Genomic DNA, 13,831 nt, shown 5'->3' with positions numbered 1-13,831 from the left:
AAATTGCTCTAAAGTCTAAGTTGGAGTGGAGTCCTAATATTAAAGAGGAGAGAAATGAGGAAAAAGAAAGGTTGAGACTTTTATTGAAAAACTAAGTACTGAGTAAACTACAAAAAGAACAGGGAGGGTCGCTATTTAATGCAAAGAGCAAAAGAAACAGAGAAACAAAAGGAACATAAGAAACTATAAACTCAATCCTTCAACTCTTGGAAATACTCTAGTTTATTAAATTAGATGCAGACGAAATCACTTCAAAATTTTCCACTAACTATAAGGTGGCAATGTCAGTTATTTAAACGTTTTAAGACTCCTGAGCCCTGCGATATAATTCCTGAAGAGTTCCCTAATTAACACTCGTGAGTAATCCGAGTGGATATCGGTCACACTATACGAGTACATTCACGTTACATCAATGCGGGAGCTTTATGACTACAAGCATTTCGCAATAATTACATTAACAGAGCTGGAAGAATTTCAAACCAAAGGCTTTTAGCCGAGATAATTATAGAATAGGCAGATTGCCGCTCTAAAAAAAAGTGATATTATCTCGCCACTTTTTTTTTGCCTACGTTGTCATTAGGCAATAAAACAGAACTGACAAGCATTTCTTTGAACGTAGACCATTGTAGTTTTAGAAAGGAAGCCGATCTCAAACTCTATTTCAGATAAAACAATCCAGCGAAACAAAAACCCTTCGGAACTGATTTGAGGCTATTCAAGCTGTAAAATTGAAAACACTACATATGTACATAGAACACATATGTAAACGAGTGTCCGGTAGGGCTTGAAACAGAACTCTTAAAACATAGTTTAACAACGTACAATTTACATAATATAAATCACATTACTATATAACAAGAATTCACTGCGCGCCCGTTAGCTCAATTTTTCTTCTCTTCGTATTCTTCTTCGTTATATAAACGCACATAATCACATTAGTTTAGCCATACTGGCGTCATTTTACTTGGCATTAGTCTTGCTTTTTTACACCCACCCATTTCAATTTTTTAGAGCTCCCATTGCAAAGCTGTAATTTTTCAGATTTTTTTATCAGACTTGATTTTTATGCAAATGCATAATAAAAAGTACGCGCAATTTAGAATCGACGCACATGTTCCATAAGTTCATATGTACGAATGTCATAACAATAACACCAGGAGCGATGTGTTGGGAAAATATTAGGTTACGTATGTGGGCTCTTTGTGTAAAAATTGCGGCAAATTGGTTACGTTTCCGTAGGTACCCATCTGTTGATGTTGATTTGATTGTTGAAATTTGTTTTCATTTCTCACTGTACCACAGCTGGCGCGCTGCTATCACAACGAATTTAATGCTGTCATGTGATTTACTTACAGATTTGATTGAAATACCCTTCACGGATGCATTCGAATAGCATAAAAGGATAAAAAAGATATTTATTTGGATATTGATGGGTCAGTATGGATGAAAAATATATTCGGAAATAGTAGCCATGTTTTGGATAATTTATGCCAAAATTCATGAACAATTTCTCCGTAGATGGTAGCGATGCCTTAGATATTAATTTGCACCAAATTTCGTGAAGAAGACCATAACAAATAAAAGAGTGTTGCATACAAGAACTTGAGTTTGATCGGTCAGTTGTATGGCAGTTAAATTCTATAGTGTTCCGATCTGAAAATTTTTTTCGAACGTTTGCTTTGGAAAATAAGACATGCTAAATTTCGTGAAGATTGACTTTACATCAACAAACAAAACAAATTCGCAGCCTCTTTGTGAAAGGACGTGTGGAAATTTTCAGATTGATATCTCAAAAACTGAGAGACTAGTTCACGTAAATATAGGCGGACAGACGGACGGATATGACTAAGTCGACTCATTTCATACTTCTTTTAGGGGAAATAGTAAACTCTGTAAAGAGCCGCTGCTAACAGCCATAAAAATATCCTTCTTATAAACTGGGTCACTTTAATTGATTCATTTAATATTTTTCTAAATAAACTGCTTTAAAGAACTATTCGGTGAAGATTTACTTGTGAAACTTATTTGTCTATTTACTTGCCTAAGTACTCTGTATACACATTGTGGCAATTAATTAACTTACAATATATATTTAGTGGAATTAACCTCCCACATTTGCCAAGTAAATTATGTGCATACAAACTGAGAAAATGGGAAATTATACTCGTACATATGGATATATGTATCAAATATATAAACATAACTAAAGCGAGTGGTGCTCATGTTCTGGAGGCTACGGCAACCACAGGCCAAGTTTAAAAAGATCCGAATGTTTGCACAAGTTACTACTCGACACTGCCTGGGCAACCGCATCCCAACCACAATGGACACGAGCAGTTTCTACATGACCAGCAGCGTCTCTTATGGTGTTGGTTCAATAGACTTATGGACACAAGGATATCTGCCCTGTTAGGATTTTACACATGGTGATGTTATTTTGTATTTACTTTTACAGTGTTGTATGGATAAATCCAGTGCATGAATGTACGATTAAACCGTCTTCTGACAAAGAGGCGGAAAAAAGTTCTTCTAACAAGAAAAAACTTTTAAAAGAAATTTCGTGCAGAGGATCCGCATGGTTTACTTAAATCCTTCTTACGATTAAATTTTAAATTATATATTGTGAAAAATTAATGTTAAGATTTTTGATCTCACTACAACAAAGCGTTTTTGTATTGCTGAGTTACCGTGTTTCATGAATAACTCTCCTTGAAAAGATCGATGTAATTTTAAGATCATTAAGTTTAGGAAAGGTAAGCATGGATCTAGTGTCGATAGATATAACATGATGGGATGTAGAGCAGATTCGCCTCCGCGCGGTGCATCCTGGGTAACGCTAAATAACCTGCGACCTTCGCGTCCTTAAGACTCCCACGGATTTTCGACCCTTTGCTCGACAAGGATATTGTTTTGGATTATTAAATTGATTGGTTTGGACCCTGTGCTTTCAGCCCGTTAAAACAATGGCACGCCTCGGAGTACGTTCCCCTTCCATCATCATTACCAACCATGAACCAATAAAACTCGCGTGCGCTTAGTAGGCGCTGGTTGTCGATCTGCTCCTGTGCGACTGCAAGACTTTTTTGGCCAAGAATACAACGTAGGTGATCTTTTGAATTACTTGCCCATAGCAAAGTTCATCTTGCCGCAATAGTAGGAGTTTTTACTAGACATTGTACACTAGGCATTCATGCGGTAAGGTCAAAATATTTGAAGGATGCAAGTTGTGAAAGTTGTATGGAAGAGTGTGTGGTGGCATTTAAAAGACTGAGAATGAAAAATTTTGCAGTCTTACCATCGGCGAACCAGAAGACATAGTCGAAACTGACATTGGCCGTCTGAACAAATTTGTGATAGGCTGAAAGCGCTTTGTTGATATATAAGGGTCTTATGATCTATTATACAGAAGTTTCAGGTAACACAACGGAACGACGTTCTAAGCTGTCCAAGTGAGATCCCTGTTAGGATCGACATCTAAACTTAATCTAGCCTAACCTAGTGTCTACAGTACTGAGATACTAGGTATTTTGAAAGAGTTATCTTAAATTACCCAACTTAGATAAAGGCATTCGAGACACACAGAATAACTGTTTACCTGTATAAAAACTATGGAGGCTTCTTAACCTGCGCTTCGAAAAACATCTTGCTTTTGATGACAGTAAGCAAACGGATCTTTGTCATATGGAAAGAAGGCCAAATGAATGCCTAGCCACTGAGGTCAGATTACATTTAACTTGTTGAGGGTATAAATCTAAATGGATAAATGGACACAGCGACAAGATTTTTGGAGAGGTATGTAATCTGCCGCTTTGGTAGTCATACCAGGTCATAGATATATGTACATAGTTCCCATATTTTACGAAACAGTGATACCAACCACAATTGAATCTATTGGAGAGTGAAGAAAAGTCATCTTGTTTCTTATCAAACTGTACCTAAAACATATCCATTTGCTAATGTCCATTTTCTGCAACATAAAGTCGGAAGCAATGAAGAAGGTCTTGAAAGAAATATATATTAAACTGAGATAAAACAAAACGTTGGACGTCTTTCATGAAATTTTCTGAAATCGTTTAAGCTCCTTCAAGGACAATTAAGTATACAAGGAAAACAACTAATGAGCGTGATTTATTGATATCGTAGGCAATTGTTTAAAATATAATATAATATAATATATGACTACTAGTCGGTGGGTCGTGGATACAAATATTATGCATAGTAAAACTGAAAAGTATAGAAAAACACTATTCTAATATAATATATATAGGCGATCTGAAATCTGAAAATATTTGCTTGCAAATCATTGGACGTTCGAAGGCAGGCTAAGAATTTTTATAGGAAAATATCTCAATTTCTTATATTACATACTACTGCTATCCAAACTTTAATTTAAAGCTTTTAAGTTTATCTAAATAACTGCCCATATTTCACGTAATTTAAGTAAGAAATCCTTAGCAACTAAGTGAATTACTTAGTGAGCATACACAAACTGTCTTTCAGTTTTCGCAAATGCCACACTAAGGTAATAAACACAAAGAATATGCACACAAGCGGAATAAATATTTCAAGATTTCCACATAATGAATGTAGGCCATGACAAGAAGGACGATGGCATGAAAAGCATGTGTATTTGCATTTTACTTCGTGTGAAAATAATAATGAAAAAAAGCAGAAAATGAAAACAACGCAAAAGCATGTCTAGGTAAATCAGGTAATCAAAGCGAAAAAACTGGAAAACAACCAAATGGCGAAATACAGAATTGAGTTAGGAGAATACGAAATAAACAAATTTGAGAAATTGCTTCAGTTTTCATTTTTCCTCTTGCCAAGAGCAACATCTGAAAACCAATTAGCCAATTAAAACAGAAAACATATCGAAAAAGCGTCAGGAAAATTGTCTGAAAATGTAGAAACAGGTTGCTTTTTTCCCAGTAAACATGTCTTGTTAGTAAACAACTTCAATGAGTTGTTGTTAGATGATACACAACAGCTCACAAGCCGTGTAATCTTTAAAGTATGTCAAATGAGAAATGCTTTGATCTTCTTGGCAGAAGATTCGTCAAACAAACTAATGGACTAAAATTTGACAATACCCTTTTAAACGTCAAATTCATTGAATGGTTTCCATGATTATGCACAATAACTCATTCACATTCGCGGGTTCACTGCAACGGCACATTTGCCGATCTAAGTAAGGTCTTAGAACGTCTTAAGCTATAACAACACATAATTTCGGTGAACATCTCTAGCTATATACTAAAAATGTCCTGAATAAGTTTGTTCGGCACGAGAAACATGACGATAGTCATTAATAACGACTACGTTAGTAAAGTACTATATATATGTATTTTATATAGCGATAGATATAGAATATAAGGCAAATAATTGAAGAAGTGAATTACAAGTCATTATTTATAGGGTATATCTAACACGATGCTCCTCTTAAGAAATCAATATTGAAACGAACTTCTATTGCTGATTTTGCAAAACCTTATCGTTTAAAGGACTTAAAAATATAAATAGGTAGTGGGAAAGTTATTGAGCTATAAGGCAATATTGTTGAGATAAATATTTTCTACAGAAAAATATATATTTTCCATGACACTCATTATGCTTATTGAAAAGAACTTAAGTACTATTATATTAAATATTTATCCACGTGACCCTAGTATATAGGAAGCTAGTCCAAATAATTACATTACAATATCTTATAACATTAAAATTCTTTGAAGTACACCTTTTTGGTCTAATATACTTCCATATTTCTAGTTATCGTCCCTTCAAAATCATGCTGTGTATGTATGGTTAACCTTCATTTGCTTCCATCTGTTCCGTACTTGTTTAGTTTTGGCTATGCCTACAGGGTGTATGCTCTACAATGCATGTTAGCTGCTGCTGTGGTCTTTTCTTCAGAAGCTGCTCTTTTACAAAGTGCCCCTTGCGGGCATCACCTATATGAATTTGCAAATATTTGTTGATAAATATGTTTGCACTGTAGACAGTACTCACTTATATATACATACTTGTATATAAGTACATGGATATTTACTAAAATTCGTTACTTATTGAAAAGTAATACGAAAGGTAGAAGAAAAACGAAACAACTTAACAGATGCCAGGAGGTAGAATTGGTTTAAACGTTGTCCCATAAAGGAATTAAGAGATAACCTTGAAATGGATTGGAGGAAATTATTATATGCGCTGTCTGCTGAGAGGCTGTCAGAAAGAGTGGCATTAAGATAACATTTTAGAAAAAATAGCTAAAAGCAATGAGGAGAGTTTGATGCAGGAAGATATGGAAAAAGAATTATGGTCGAATTTAGATAAAGACACTGGGAATCAGATGACGAAGCTATAATATCCTTCACTAATACAAAAGCTATACTATAGTGACTCGATTTAAACAGTTTCTTCGAAGATTGCACCGTTGCCTTGTATGTCAATAAGCCATGTCAACTTTCGTAAATATATCTCGTCAAGTAAAAAAGTTTTCCGTGATTCCGATCGTTCAGTTTGTATGGCGGCTATATGCTATAGCGGCCCGATACTGGCGATTCCCACAAATGAACAGCTTCTTGAGGAAAAAATAACGTGTGCAAAATTTCAGATCGATATCTCAGAAACTCAGGGACTAATTCGCGTATATACATACAGACGGACGAACGAACATGGCAAAATCGACTCAGCTTGTCACGCTGATCATTTATGTATATATATTCTTTGTAGGGTCTCCGACGATCACAATGTTACTCTATGCGAATATACTATATCTAGAAATTTTTTGGGGGTGTTAATATAGATAGTATTTAATTTTTTCATTTTTGTTAAGTAAGTTCTCTGAAAATTTCAATTTGATAGGATAATTACTTTTTGAGTTATTCCATAAATAACAAAGAGCGCTCGGGAGCAGGTATGTTGCTAGTGTTTCTGTACGTAAATCTAGTGTGAAACTTTAAATGCGTTTTTCTCAACACTATGTGTTTTGAACTGGTGACAACTGTAACTCCAAAACCGCTCAGTAGATTTTAATGAAATTTATACAGCTTTTAGAATACATAATATACTCGGGCCTGATCAAAGTTTTGTTTTTCAAATATATAAATTTTTTTGATTTTTTGAGATCAATTAACTGTTGATTTTTTCCCAAAAATCTAGAAAAAAATTTCCTGAGGCCGCCATTTTGTTAATTTTTGAAAAAAAAGCTTCGCTTCAGGCCCAGGATTATCTATTTATAAAACTAATTTTTTATGCGATTGATTTTAGATGATTCTCCAAGGACTTATGATTGCCACCGCAAGGACCTATTTTTGGAACTGGGTCAACACAGACCGCTATAATTTTGAAAATTAAAAATGTTTTTTTTTGAAATTTTCGTGACTTCAAGTCAAAACTTTGTACAATAATGCCATATTACTACTTTTGTAAAATAACATGATTTATGAGCAAAAAAAAATTACTGAAAATTCTCCTTTTTTCGTGCCTCTGGCACCGCTGACCCCTTAAAATATCCAGCAAAGGTCTAGAGAAATCGTAATTCTATATAAAAAGTGTTCCTTCAAAAACTAAATCAGAATGCGGTCAGCTGCCACCTAAAAGAAGCTTCAACGAAAAAAAACAGAATGTTTCGCATGAGTGTGACTTGTCCTCAGGCGAATTAATCTAACTTAACCTCTTTTAATGTATGCCGGGTAATGCACTAGATCCACCACTAATTGTAGAAATAGAAAGATTTATGTGTTGATTAATATACATACATATGTAGTATAAGTAAACATATGTATAAATGTTGGCGCATTGTTTGTGCTTGCAAATTTTTTCATAGCTCTGGAGACCAGTTGGCGCAGATGTTTGAGACATCACCTGCATAGTGTCAAAGAAATAATGTGTTGCCATGTGCGCTCGGCAAATAAGGTCAGCAAAAAAACAACAAATAAAAAAAGCTACAGCAATGGAACTTGGAGCTCATTGTCTTTGGACACACACAAAAGGTATTGACTAGTTTATACAAAGATTTTTCATTTTTCGTTTGCGGCTCTAAGCTACACGCGAATGGTATTTGCTTACCACTCTGACACTCAGCTTATTTGCGCTTGGCTGAGAGCACATACTGCGCGGCTTCACCGCATGCTTCCTTTGGCTAACAGTGCTTGGCATACCTATATAGATGTTTATATATATATATAGTATGCATGTATAGATTTTTCTTCCCTACTTTACCGTCTCGCAGCCTTATACGTGCCTATGTTGATGTGTATGTATGTAATATAAATGTATTTAAGTCTCTTCGAATTGTATGCCCCGCTGGCATGCTTCTTATTGCGCTCCTTTGCGCTTTTGTCTAAGCTAAAATAATTCCTCTAATTTTTCCCACTTTAATTTGAGAACTTTTACGAACTTTACCGCGTTTACTCAATCTGAGCTTTGCCCGTAAAAATGTGGCAAGAGAATGAAAAATGACTTAAGTCCGTAAGTACGTAAGTAGTTAAGAAGTAGTGGGTTGACGTGATGGAAAAAAATAAAAATTGACGAGATTTTCAACTCTAAATGCAGCTTTTAGAATTTCTCCTCATTGCATTTTAAATCTTTTATTTGTTCTATTTTTTTTTTTAAGTGCAGATAAGTTGAATAGCAGACAGGAGCCACAAGCACTGAGATATGAGCTCCTTGCGTATTTAAGTTCAACATGTCGACCCTACAGACATGTAGGTATACGGGTCGTATATGTATATATATATATATGTATATTTATTTTTTCCTAACTATAAGCACTTTATCACAGACGAATAGCACGACTTTGAAGTCACATGAAAAATTATTCCGAGTGCGGAGCAGTCACTTTAACTCGTTCACTACATTTACAAGTGAGTTTTATACGCTGCCGGATACAATAAGCTGAGTTCATCGGCTTCTTATATTCTTTTATTTAACGAGTATGCTTTTTACTACTATGACAGTATGTTTTGCACTAAATATATATTTAAAAACAATATGCGAGGGTGCTTTAAAAAGTAACTGAATTTCGATGGGAAATGCTTGACAGTAATCTTTGGTTAAAGATTTTTTGAACGATCCGATTCGATTTCGCACTTTCCGCCTCTCAATTGATACAATTTTTCTGCTCTTCTTCTTTAGAGTTCAAAAAAGATTAACAATGAAAGGAAAACTCTAACTGTTTTGGTTATATATGTATGTAGGCCCTTTGGCACTTCGTATGTTTGATGCAGAGTGAAAATTTCTACAAACTGCTGGTCCAACAGTAAATACTATCAGAGCTAGTTCATTCATATAACTTGTCTGGTAAAACTGGAGTTCGTAAATATATGCGATATTTGACGCTGGCACCTTTCTATTAGGAGAGCTATAAGAATTACTCATAACTTATAGAGTGCCACATCAGTTGGTTGAGAGTAGCAATTTAAATAAGTGGCAACACTAGTTACAAAACAGTTTTAAAATGCAAGATTTGTCAGTTCGATTACATGTTGTTCCACCCAAGCTAGGACACTTACAACTTAGCGTTTTAGCCCCAAAAGTGGGGTCATTTGACGCTTCAGTTTAGAAGATAAATCGTTCATATTATCTTAAATTCACAATAATAATGAAAATATGCTATTTAAGCCATTTAATAAATGGAAGTAAGAGACACATACACAAAAACGAGGGTGTTTAATGAAATAGAAAACTATAAAATTTATAGTTTTATAGTAAAAATTTAGTTTATGACAGCCATAATAATTTCATAACAATTCCAGAATGTTTGTTTAACCCACAATTCATCGATTTTTCTACAATTGTTGACAAAAAGAGAAGTGGTCATCCTCACGTGATTCTAAACAATAAAAACTGTTTGCGAACGCAATTGCTAAAATCTCTTTAGAAAACAAAAAATTATGTCAAGGGAAATTGGTATATGGACCACATCAGTGTCAAGACTTATTCGAGATGATCTCCACATGAAAGCCTACCGGCGATCAACAACTGTTACACTGTTGACTAAGTTTTTTATAAGCAAAACGAAAAAATCTACGCAAAGACTTCCAAAGACACAAAAAATTGTATTCCAAGGGTTCAACGTGGACACCATCCAGCTACTTTATGGTTTGGTAGGGAGTCGCTTGTAAAGGCGTTATACCTCTTTATTTCTGTAAAAAAGGGGTTAAAATAGGAACAGAAGTTTGCCAGCTGGATGTTTTAGAATGCGTGGTAAATCAGTTAAACAACTCTTCGATGGAGAGTATTTGATCTTCCACTAAAGTTCTGCTCCAGCACACAACGCAAAAACCACCCAGCACTGGCTTCAAGGGGTTACATATAGAGGGTTAGAATTTTCAAAAAATCGATTTTTATTATTATTTTTTTCTTAATGTTAATATATTTAAGAATACACACAGAAAATTTCATTTCATATGTTCCGGTGAATATTTATGAAGTTACACGCAAATTTGAAAAGGCGAAAAGGTGACCTCTCAGAATGGTGTTTTCAAATTCGGTGACCAACATTACTCGCAAACGGCTAAGCCGATTAGTCTCAAATTTTAACACGAGCTTCTATATATTTTTTTAGTAATTAATTGAAGTTTTTTTCTCTCCGATAAATATGTTTGTTTTTATAAACAATTTAAGGCCGAAATTTCGATGAAAAATCTATTTTTTTTTTTGATAAACCGCCATTTTGTCAAAAAATTTTATTTTGGTAATTCTTTCGATTAATTACTAAATTTAACATAACTTTAATGAAATCTGTTTGGTTTTTTAATTTCGGATGATCCAGTTCAGAGATATAGTGGTCACCGCAAAACGTCTTTTTTGAGCGGAGCTCCCCGAGCTGTAGCTCTTTTCCAAATAAATATTTTTACTAGTACTAAGTCTTAAAATGTAGTTAAAGGATACCATAATATGTGTATAAATTTTTGGATCAATAAATTTAAAAATTTTTTCGGAAAAACTTCTGGAAAATTCACTTTTTTCGGCCTTTTAATTGTATATAACCCCTCAAAGCAATATTCCTGGTTTTATAGCTGCAGATGATTGGCTTATTTGAAGACATTAAACTACTGTTTGTGGTCAAGGTTGAAAAACATGGCCTATCATACATCCTACAGAAATTACAGCGATGTCAATACCAATAAAAACTGTGCGCGCTGTATATCGTGTTGTCTATATCAATAAATAATACCGGCATATGCGGAATACCAACACGACAGAGTAATGTTTGGGAAAAAATTTTAAATGTGGAAAACCTGTAAAAGAATCTTAGTAATTTATTGAGGCATTCTAATTAGACTGTTGACTTGACTTGAATAATCCTTCTTTGACCAGTGAAAATCAAGTTATATAGCGTATCAAGGACAAACGTATTGTTGAACACAGGAACCATTTTGGTTTATTTTTAACAATATACTCTAGACTTAAGTAAAGTTAAGGACTTTGACTGGCATTTTTGAATTTCATTAATATGACAAATATTTACCATTCATTTCAAACTAAGTATAAAATATGTTATAATAAAGAAAAAAACCAACAAATAAAATTAAATACACTGACCTTGATTTATTGGCTTATATATACTTTAAATGTTATAAAACGAGTTCATATGGAAATTTTAGTTTATCCCGAAACGCAAAAAGTTTTTAAGCTGAAATGGTACAAATAAGATAAATTGTATTAGAAGAAATAATATAATTTGCTTTATTTATCAGAAAACAGGAAAAAACTTAGGTTGCACCCGAGCTAAAATACTCTTCACAACAATAGTTTCCATGCAAAAATTTGATTTTGATCGGTCAGTTTCTATGACAGCTATATGTTATTGTTGGGGAGAAAAGAACGTGTGTACAATTTCAAATCGATATTTCATAAACTAAGGGACTAGTTCGCCCATAACATATATAGACGAATTTGGCTAAATTGACTAAAGATCGTATGTGCCCAAAAGTTGAAAATTCCGACTCGTTCTATAGTGATTAGCCATTAAAGTGTGTAGCTCTCTTTCACGGCCTTCACTACTATTTTTTCAAACGTTTTGCTCTCATAACGATTTTCCTTATTTTCCTCTTAGTGAAACTAAAATCTTTTTAAATATGTCGAAAAGCTTAGGAAATTTGGGCAGAGATCATGCTAAATGTACCAAGAAGCATTATATTCCGACACACAGCCACAATTTTGGCAGCATGCAGTAACTTTGGGCCGCCAATAGACCTGGGCAGAAGCTGATACTGCTAAGGGAACAAGGTTGCAAAGAGCAGGCTAAGGAGAGCCTCAAACGAACTTTTGAATTCCAATAAAAACGAATTTTTGTCTTGCGATCCATTTAACATTTTGGACATTACGCATTTCTCGTTTGGTTGGGACAGCAACAGTGATCAACTATAAAATATTATCCAAGCCAATAAGTTTCCGCTTATACAGATTTTGAACTACACTTAAACCAATCAACTAACTAGCCTCGTAAAGTTGAAACTCTGTTTTTGGAGAAAAAACATCGGAATTGTACCTATTTTATACAACTTTATTACACAACTTATAAAAAATTACCGTAATTTTGAGCTATACTTGTATAGTGCATTATGTATGCATACACATACACATAGGTACGCACATCTACGCATTAAGTGCAGACTAGTATAATTTTTCTACTGTCAAATTTTGGCTTTATTTTGCTCGTAAGTCATCGGGCATTACTTGCATTATTTCACCTTTTTTTGTTCTCATTTTAGTTATGTGCAGTTGGCTGATATGACAAAAGTCTTTTACATGAAATTTATGAGCATTTTGGTGACATTCAAGAAATTATGGAACTAAGCAGAAAGAAAAACAGTGTCATATTCGGGGAAGAACAAGAAAGCAAGGTAATATAGAAATGGATGAACATGCATGAGTTTACTGAAAAAGACAGAATAGCCTTTTTTGGATGTATGTAGATATACAGTTAGCCATACATATATGTAAACGAGTAGGATAATATAAGATGCCCAAGGTTTCACCAAGCTTCAAACTCATCATTTTGTACGGTGATGTACAGAACTAGTGACATTTTTACACTTGAAGGATTTGCAGCGACTCTCCGTTCACGGCAGATAAATTAGTTGTTGGATTACGACAAGCAGCTGAAGCTAGTTGTTGGAAGGACAATAGTAGTGTGTGCTATTCGACTCAAAGGTTCACTGTTAATGTTACAAAACTATTCACTTAGAGAAGAAGAAAGCTAACGTCATATAAAACGGTTTAATTAAGAGCCCGACTTAGAAAAAAAACGAGAATCTCTTTTACAGATCTGAACAATTTGTTCGGAGATTGTACTGTTAACTTGGTTATCAAATTTTGTGAATATATCTTGTCAAATAAAAAAGTTTTCTCTACAAACACTTAGTTCCGAACGTTCAGTTTGTATTGCAGCTATGTGCTATAGTCGTCCGATACCGGCGGTTCTGCCAAATGAGCAGAAAAAAATGAAAAAAAGGCGCATGCAAAATTTCAAATCGATATCTCAAAAACTGAGAGACTAGTTGGCGTATATACAGACAGACTAACAGGCCGACGGACGAACAGACGCACATGGCGAAATCGACTCAGCTCGTCAAGCTGATAATTTATATATATTTTATAGTGTCTACGATGTTTCCTTCTAGGTGTTACAAACATCGGGACAAACTTAATATACCCTGTTCAGGGTATGACAAATATTCTCGTTGAATATGCGACGCATCTCGGTTCAATGTGAGGAACTATGGCGCTTGAAACTCCAAAGCTCGCACAAGGGTTCATGTCGTTAAATATACTGCCGCCACCCATTACCTTAATGTAAGCGTTCAATGTCTTCAAGGCCATGGTT

General features: G+C 34.5%; 1 protein-coding gene across 4 annotated transcripts in view; it reads right to left on the bottom strand.

The window, feature by feature from the left end:
- Nucleotides 1-13,831, bottom strand: part of Cad87A (cadherin 87A) — a 127,878-nt gene that overhangs the window by 49,449 nt on the left and 64,598 nt on the right. For 3 of the 4 annotated variants that reach the window (XM_014230067.3, XM_070107907.1, XM_070107905.1), the window contains exon 3: nucleotides 11,545-11,635. The exons of the other annotated variant lie outside the window; for it this stretch is intronic. The gene's annotated coding sequence lies outside the window, so the exon portion shown is untranslated. The remainder of the gene's footprint in view (nucleotides 1-11,544; nucleotides 11,636-13,831) is intronic. 4 annotated transcript variants of the gene reach the window in all.

The sequence above is a fragment of the Bactrocera oleae genome, chromosome 2, assembly GCF_042242935.1.
Source record: "Bactrocera oleae isolate idBacOlea1 chromosome 2, idBacOlea1, whole genome shotgun sequence".
In the NCBI taxonomy this organism is placed as follows: Eukaryota; Metazoa; Arthropoda; class Insecta; order Diptera; family Tephritidae; genus Bactrocera; species Bactrocera oleae.
Note: the sequence above shows the minus strand (reverse complement) of the source record. Positions and strands in the feature narration are given on the sequence as shown.